The 9,423-nt window shown below is 33.4% G+C and overlaps 1 long non-coding RNA gene across 1 annotated transcript; it reads left to right on the top strand.

Annotated features, from left to right (window-relative positions):
* Positions 1-214: 214 nt before the first annotated feature.
* Positions 215-9,166, top strand: LOC143045159 (uncharacterized). Its single transcript, XR_012968891.1, has 3 exons — positions 215-349; positions 6,005-6,196; positions 6,834-9,166. It is a non-coding gene; the product is annotated as an uncharacterized LOC143045159 (long non-coding RNA).
* The last annotated feature ends 257 nt before the right edge of the window (positions 9,167-9,423 follow it).

Raw genomic sequence — 9,423 nt, 5'->3', positions numbered from 1 at the left:
AAAATATGTTCAATTAACATGCTTTTACATTTCATATGATAGTCATAAAATTTGTTCTTATATATATATAACAAAATTAGGATACTTTCTAAAACCATGCCTCTGGTTAATTTTATGATACTGGTTAATTTTATGATACTTGATGCAAACATGGCAAAACGAAACACGTAAATAATTTTCCCATGTCTATAAATACATTTATACTCAGTAAGTAGATTAACCTTTCTGTCGATCAACAACGGACTGTGGAGAACAAGTATTCATTAATAATGAAAGACAATATCTTGTTTATAAGTGACTTGTAAACAGGGAAGTAAAATAAGCAACTAGTCAGGACATATACATAATGGTAAGTTAACACAAAACTAATATGTCATTATGAACATATGTCCTTCATTTTTGTGTATGTTGGACGCCATTATGTAATATTTATAGTATACTTAATACACGTATCAATGTACACAGGTAACTTGAAGATAAATCCTCGATAATATTGAAAGAATATATCTACATTGTTTATTGTAGTAGTTTTATTCGAATAACTTTAATGGTTTCGTTATTATAATGACATACAAATCAATATCGGAAGATGAAACGAAAGTAGTCTATATACACTTTAATACATACTAGTAGACTTCCAAAAGTATCGATGTCACCTGAAATGCGCATCTGGTGCAAGAAAATTGGTACCGTTAATTTTATTTTTATTGACACCTTCAATCTAAGACTCCAAAATTAAAATGAACATGCAATGGACATATACAATATAAACAGCAACTGGACGTTATTGATAGATATATGCTCCGTTTTTGTGTTGACATGACTTATCATTGATATAGCCACATCATTCATGTAATTAGGATATAATTGGTGCACAAAACTTTACAAAGGATGTTCGACCTAGCAATAGATTACATTAACTGAATTTTGCAACAACAAGAACGCAACTTTGGGTCCTCAATGATCTTCTTTTTTTTTTACTTTTTTGATTCGAGAATCACTAATGAGTCTTTTATAGATGAAACGTACAAAATGGTAATAATCGTATCAAAGATAATTTTATTTACAATTTGTAACGTTTGTAGCCTATATATAACGTTGGTAGCCTATATATATTAACTAAGAGACAAGCCATGTGTACTGATTAACATACTTTAATATAATGCTAGAGCTAAGTAATCAACACAAATACATAAAGCAATACGACGCGACCTTATCTGCTATGTCCATCAACACAACACATGCGTGAACTCTGAACTGTATAGATATTTATGAATGAATGAAAGTTACAATATTACATCTCTTCTTTTCTCAGATTAAACTTCTACTTTAATTAATTATATTACTGTCTGTGTAGTCATAAAATCTTTAACTGTCTGTGTAAACAAATTAAGTGATAAGATGCATAAAATTGTATCAATAGAAAATTAGAACTTTATAGTCTGTGATAAATGTAAATTATCTGGTACGCGTACTGTAATGTCAATATAATTAGTGGATCGTCTGATCAATCTGATAAGGCTATCATTACGAGTGTGAATAGTAAATTCCACAAAATCGATTTGTATCATAAATTCACAAACATATAAATCAACATCAAACCTAACTGATACATCAGAAAGAGCACAGGATTATTATGCCTGTAACACAGCTCTTTAACGCACATAATCATCGAGATGTTTCGGTGTTTGTTTTTCTCGTGATGATCTTCTTAATGGTGTGTTTGGTATAATGTCATCATCAATGATTTCTTCTATTTCCTCATCAGTCATTATCATAGATTTCCCAACCTTTTTGAAGTGTGACGAATTTCGAGTGATATCTTTATGATGTTCGTTCGTTGCCGTAATCATACTACCCTTTTTATTCTTGATTGTTAATGGTTGAGGATTGTACGGGGTAGACAGTTTATCTTTCTTTTCCTGTTTAACTAGTACTGTATCTCCAACTGTAAAATTAGGTACTTTTACTGAATGTTTTTTCTCGAAGTATAATTTCATTTTACTTTTGTTCTTGTGGTCTTCTTTGCGAACTTCACTGTCGGCATGGTCATTTGTTGAAATATTCGGCATTTTTGTATTGATTTTCCTTCCAAATAAAAGTTCTGCCGGGGACACGTTAGTTGTTGAGTGTGGTGTTGCTCTATAATTGCGAAGAAATGTGTGTATTTCTTGTCTCCAACTACGATGTTCCGTTTGAGCTGCACGAATTGCTTTTCCTATAGTTCTCATGAATCTTTCACTTTCCGCGTTAGCGCGAGGCCATAACGGAGTTATTTTGCGGTGCTTAAAACCCATGTTATCTGCAAAATTTCGGAAATCTTGTAAATTAAACGGCGGTCCGTTGTCTGTTTTCAGTTCTTTCGGTATTCCAAAAATTGAGAAAGTTTTGTCTAATAGCGGTATGACGGATTTTGCGGTTAAACTGGTTAAGGTTTCTATTACAGGATACCTTGAGTATTCATCAATTATAACCATAACGTAATATCCATTCGGAAATGGTCCACAAAAGTCCATGCTGAGATTCTCCCATACATTATTCGGTATCTCAGACATTTGTAACGGTTCGAAAACATTTTTCGGGGTTGACGCTAAACATGGTATACATGATTTACACGTTTGTTCTACAAGTTTGTCTATTCCAGGGAAGTATACCTTTTCACGTAACAACTGTTTTGTACGTACTATGCCCTGGTGCCCTTCATGTGCAAGGTCAATTACACGCATCTGTAAATCTTTCGGAATGACAATTCTCTTATCATGAAGTATGATCTCCATATCATTAACGGGAACGACTGTTAATTCGTATCGTAATCTTGAGAATGTATCAAGCGTATTACTCTCATGCTTGTCCCACCTGTTCGATTTTAATGCAGTAATAACAGTTTGTAGATCTTTATCTTTTTGTGTACTGTCAGCTATTTCATTAAGGGTCATTGGCTTCGGCACAGCGTTGTCAGTTAAGTATCGAACATACTCTTCAGCTAATTGAGAATGTTTACATGCGATTGATGTATTCGGGGTCGGATGTCTTGATAAATAATCAGCTGCGTTCACCTTTCCTGGTTTGTACTGTACTTTGAAATTATATCCCTGTAATCTTAATCTCCATCTTTCAATGCGTGCTGGTGTTTTTGCCTTTGGACTGTTGAATATAGTTTCAAGCGGTTGGTGATCGGATACCAATGTGAATGATTGTCCATACAAATAAAGGTGAAAATGTTCAATTGCCCATACAAAAAAGAAAAGGAAGCTAATGCTTCCTTTTCTGTTTGCGAATAGCGTGTTTCAACGTCTGTCAATGATCGGCTTGCGTATGCGATTATTTTCCCATTTTGTGTTAATAATCCAGCTAATCCAACGGGACTTGCATCTACTATTAACATTGTTTCTTTGTTAGGGTCAAAGTATGACATCACACGGTCAGCAACAAGTTCATTCTTTAGCTTGTCAAATGATTCCTGTTGTTCAGATGACCATTCCCACTTTGAATCCTGCTTTGTTAATCTGCGGAGCGGTTCAGTAATAGTTGAGTAATTTGGAATGAAACGTCCAACATAATTGGTCATTGCTAAGAAACTACGAATTTCACCTACGTCTTTCGGTATTGTCGTGTTCCTGATAGCGCTAATTTTTCTTGGATCGGCTGATATGCCATCTGCACTGAAAATGTGACCATAGAATTCAAGTTTGTTCTTATTAAATTCACATTTTGCCTTATTTAATGTCAAGTTCTTCTCTTTAAGACGTGCAAATAATTTTTCCAATCGTTTATCATGTTCGGCCTGGTTCCTTCCAAATACGATTATATCGTCGGATATATTTCGGACTCCATCTAATCCTTCCAGTGCATTACTCAGTGTGTTTTGAAATAACTCTGCGGCTGAAGAAACACCAAAACTGAGTCGTTTGTATCTACGTAATCCTACGTGTGTCGTGAAGGTTGTGATGTTCCGGGATTCTTCGTTTAACTCCAATTGATGATATCCACTTCGAAGGTCCATTTTCGAGAATACTTTAGATCCGTTTAAATCTAAGATCATGTCATCGAGTGTTGGTGTAATATGACGTGAACGCAAAATAGCTTTGTTTGGTTCCCTCATATCCACGCATAATCGAATTTCGTTCTTGTTTTTCGGTTTAGGGGCCACAACTATCGGGGACACCCAAGGTGTTGGTCCATCCACCTTTTCAATTATATCCTGTTTTTCGAGTTTCTCGAGTTCTGCTTCTACTTGCTTGCGAATGTGAAACGGAATACGCCTATGTGGTTGAATTACAGGTTTTATACTTCCATCAATATGAATTTTCACTTTTTCATCTTTTAATTTTCCAATTCCATTGAACACATCGCTATATTTATTGCATAATATTTCATGTTTATTTGCTACTGTCGAAATGACTGGCACTATGCTTAAGTCAACAGATGTATCGTAGCACAATAAATTCCCGTATCTTCCTTTCATCACATACACTGGTGCGGTTGTTATTTTATGGTCAGTCTCTATCGTAGCGTGAAATTTTCCCATTAATTTCAAGTTTTTATCTGAACCATATGCGAAGACTCTAGTGTCGGCGTGAGAAAGTTTGGGTTTACACTTGATGTTCTCGAATGTGCTTTCATCAATAACATTAATGCTTGATCCTGTGTCAATTAAAATATCCACATTAGAATTATTAATTTTCACGTTGACTTTCGGTTGTCCTTTCTGTACTTTATTCACAGTATTTTCTCGTAATCCAAAAACGTAACAATCATCGAACTGCTGTCATGAGCATCGTCATGTTCGTAATTGTCAACTTTGTTTACTTTTCTTTTAAAAGTGCTAGTTCCATCCATACGTTTGGATCTACATACAGAAGCGAAATGATTCAACTTTTTACATGAGTTACAGCTTTTTCCAAAAGCTGGACACTTGTTTGCATGTGGAAAATCACCTCCACAGTTTCTGCAAGTATTCTTTTTCTTTACGTTGTGGTCAGTTTGTGTCTGTAGAAATCTTGGTCCGTTTCTACGTTTTCCAACTCCTTTTCTCACAGCATTTGCGGATTGTTTGTCTGATTGTTCAATTTCCGTTGCCTGTTTTTCGGAAAGTTCTAACGCTCTAGCTGATGAAATTAATCCTCCAAGGGTCGTGTCTTCCCGAAGAGCCTTTCGTCTTAGTCTAGTTGAATGACAACCTTGGATAATTTGCGATTTTACTTCTTTAGATGTTTCCGTAAATTCACAGTTTACAGCTAGCTGACGTAGTCTCGTGTGAAAACTGTCGATAGTTTCATCAGATGTTTGTTTGGCTTGCCTAAATTTGTAGATTTCATATTCCGTATTTTTTTTCGGAGCAAAGTAAGCGGTTAACTTGTGTTTAGCGGCAGAAAAGTCTTCTCCTGTATTGTCAAGGAGGGTATCAAAGACTTCGTTGACATCTTCTCCAGCGTAATGCAACAAGAGTGCTCTTTGTCGTTTGCTGTCCTTTATGTTTAAACCGATGAATAAATTTTCAAGTCTACTTATCCATTTACGCCACCTTATTTCAGCATTATTCTCATGTACCGGAAAACTCGGAAAAATTGGTAAAGATGCAGCCATGGTTTGATTATCAGTGTCACTAATTATTAAATCCATTGAAATACATTGTTAACATTTCCAATTTATGTTTTTATCCTCGTCGCCAATGTAACGTTTGTAGCCTATATATAACGTTGGTAGCCTATATATATTAACTAAGAGACAAGCCATGTGTACTGATTAACATACTTTAATATAATGCTAGAGCTAAGTAATCAACACAAATACATAAAGCAATACGGCGCGACCTTATCTGCTATGTCCATCAACACAACACGTGCGTGAACTCTGAACTGTATAGATATTTATGAATGAATGAAAGTTACAATATTACACAATTCAACCAATTAATAAGCATAAAAAGAAAAAGGATAACGATGTTTTTATAACTACCATCATCATAACAGATAAGTGTATTTTTATTATTTTCATCTTAAAGCCGCGGAAAAACAGAAAGACCAGACATGGAGATGGTGGAGAAACAGGGGTTAGTGATACGATGTTAGAAAACCTAGAAAATGAGGTGACTGAGACTAAAGATGTAATGTCAAACACTATTATAAAGATGCACGAGAGGGAGGGTAAATTAGAGGATCTGGAATCTAGAGCTGGAATTCTGTCGGAACAGACGGTAAATTATAAATTATAAATTTGATCCTTTAAAGCTTTAATTTCACTCTTCTTCAAGGTTTCAGTTAGATACACACTACTATAAGTAGAAGCAAATGAATTCGGATCAAAAAGAAAATATGTTGATAGGTCGGGACAATAGCAACGCAATTAGTTTAAAAGTGGGATAACTATCAAAAAAGAACAACTGCACATTTTCTGATCTCTCGTCCATGATTTAAATATCTTTTTTCAACGGGTTGCAATTGTTTATGCACCATGTTACTAAAAATACCTGTATAAGCTTTAATGGACATCGGTACACGCTTTTGAATTTCGAGGCAAGGCTTAAGTTGAAGAAACAAATGTCTGCTATACTCAAAAAATAAATATTGATCTTTCAATGAAGTTCTGTTGACCTTATGTAATTTGAAAACTTATATACATAGCCACTGTAATTGTTTACTAACTTAGTGTGTTTAATAAAATATTAAGATATTACATAATTTGTTCTCACCCAACTCTCAATGTGTGTATCATTATTCCCAATACTTGGTGTTGGTTTTTATTAGATTATTTGAAATGTTTGTTTTTGCTTTGATTATGATAATTTTTCAATTGAAAAAAACTTTTTTTATTTTTATTTATTTTTTTTGCAGACTGCCGAATTTAAAAAGCTTGCAGTAAAAACTCGACAGAAAGCTAAAAAGAAGTCTAACAGAATGACTTATATTCTCGTCGGCGTTATAGTAATTGCAGTAGCACTTATAATCTTAATACTTGTTTTGTATGGAACCGGTGCTTTAGGTGACAGCTAATGTGATAAGAAGTGAAGCATGATTTGTGATCATCGAGTAATTATCTTATTATTTTGACAACATATAATATTTCGCAAACAAGCCTATTGGACAAAAACGTTAATGGTAATAAACAAATTGGGTCCACCTGCCCAAATAAAATATCATAATTTCATAACTCATTTTGGCTTTAAAAAATCACAAATTTTCACAAAAATATTTTAATTTGAATGCATTTGCATTTAATTATTTACAGGCAACACATTTTGTGAGCAATTTTTATGATATTCGTACTGTGAATTAATGTCCTTTTTGGGATACTGTAAATTTATATATAATTGCGTAGTTTTTATAAAATGCAGATATTACGACTGGATGAGAATCGCAATAATAAGAATACGCATTTTTATGTCTGACGCATATATCTGTATGCAATTTTTCTGAAATCGAAATAATCCATTCTTCAAATTCACAGTAATAAATGAACGCATTAATTTCTTAATTCAAATTTTAAGATCCTATAGAAAGAAGTTTAACTTATTACAAATTATTTGGGCGAGTGGTACCAACTTGTTTTTTTCGTATTGATAATTCGTGAGATCAACCAAAAGGTAAAACGTAAATACTCAATATAACTCGATGATACTGCCATAGTTCTAGTCAAATTCATTTCTTTCGCATCGTCGTTCATTTTATATAATTTGCATAAACGCATTCATAAAGACCAAAGATTTCTTACATTACCACTGTAAAGTCTTCCAACAATGCTTGAATTTTTATGTTTTGTCTAAGTACATACATTATGCTTCACTGCAAAAGAGTATGAGTGTGATGTTTAACTTAATTATTTATTGTAAAGTACTGGTATGTATTTCATTTACATTACTTCTGTTCAATTTGCTATTTGTGTAATTTGAATTTTCGAATTGTCATGCAGAGATTAATCGTTGTGCATTTGTTTTACTCATTTGAATATAGGACCAATATCGTATTTTAATCATTAGTAAATGATGAACACGTGTGGCTTGCGTTTAATGATTGAACTTTAAAAGTATCTACAATGTGTACATGATACGCAACTTCATGCAACCTATAAGCCATAACGTTGTAAACACTTAAGAAACTTGTGATATTTGAGAAATGACTGTCATTGTTGTTCTGTCTATGAAGAAATAAAATACAAAATTTTGTGTAAACTGAAGTGTCACCATATTTTTTTGTGTTATTTCGAATAAACAGACACATATGACAGTCATTCCTTATAATTTAATTCGAAATTCCATTTTTCACCGAAATAATTGATGACGTCACGATCACATGACAAAATCATGTCTATGCATGAGCAGATATACATCACACTGTAAGCCAATCTGAAGACGCGTTACTAAAATGAAAACACTCTTACATCGTTTGTGGATCCATTGCTTACGTTGTCGTTATTTCTCATACGGTTTAAGAGATTGATTAACTGTTTGTGTTCAACGCCACTTTCAGCATTATTTACTTTGCCGTCAGTTTGTATTGGTTGAGGAAGCCGGGGTGCCCAGAGAGAACCAACATCGGCTGCAAAATTGATAATCCTTTTCAATTAAGATTGGAATAAAACGCATCTGCCACGTGCGGGATTCGAACTCAAAACGTCAGAGTTGACAAATCTGTTTAAAATACAGATAATATGGCTTTAAAGCAAAGCTTGGACGCAGGATCTGTATTTTAATCAGGATGCTGTGTTGACAGGCTTGTCGTTTTTTAAAGTCAAGATTTATTTACTAGTTAACTTGGCCATCGAGGCCCCGTTCATTAAAGAGACGTGAATTATTTATCAAAATTGCATTACTGTACAGGTTGTAGCAATGATGTGTTTAAGTTATGATGAATTATTATATTTGACTTTAATCATTGGTCACATTGTACTTGTACCGTACAGATCCATCACATGTTTTCACTATTTTGTGTAAGAATTGTATAACTCTGTAATATGTCAACTGTAGAACATAAAGGCACGGGACGACATAAATTTGACAAAACGTCAAGAAAAAAAAGTCACAATTTGATTTTGAGATATATTTGCGTTTGAAGAAGATTTTTTTTTTTGTATATTTAATGTGATATTGAACTGTCCCTTTACGTCATTGTTTATCTTTTTTTGTTTTTAGTTCTATTATTAAATAATAATAAAAACAAATTTTATGCAATGTTTTGTCTTGTAACTTATTTGACAATGTACTTTGTTTAGACGTTACGCACGTTATTGCGTCAATGTCGTATAATCAACCAGTTCACACTAATAAACAGCTTTTCTATAAAGTCATAACAGTTAAGTTATATTAAATTTATATCAATAGACAAGACAGGTAAATACTAATCCAAAAAATACTACAAATTGTTTTATCCTATTTTACAATATTCTAAAATAAGGACAACATATTGACAAAACGTCAAAAATATGCGT

This window comes from Mytilus galloprovincialis, chromosome 9 (genome assembly GCF_965363235.1).
Source record: "Mytilus galloprovincialis chromosome 9, xbMytGall1.hap1.1, whole genome shotgun sequence".
NCBI classification, from domain to species: domain Eukaryota; kingdom Metazoa; phylum Mollusca; class Bivalvia; order Mytilida; family Mytilidae; genus Mytilus; species Mytilus galloprovincialis.
Note: the sequence above shows the minus strand (reverse complement) of the source record. Positions and strands in the feature narration are given on the sequence as shown.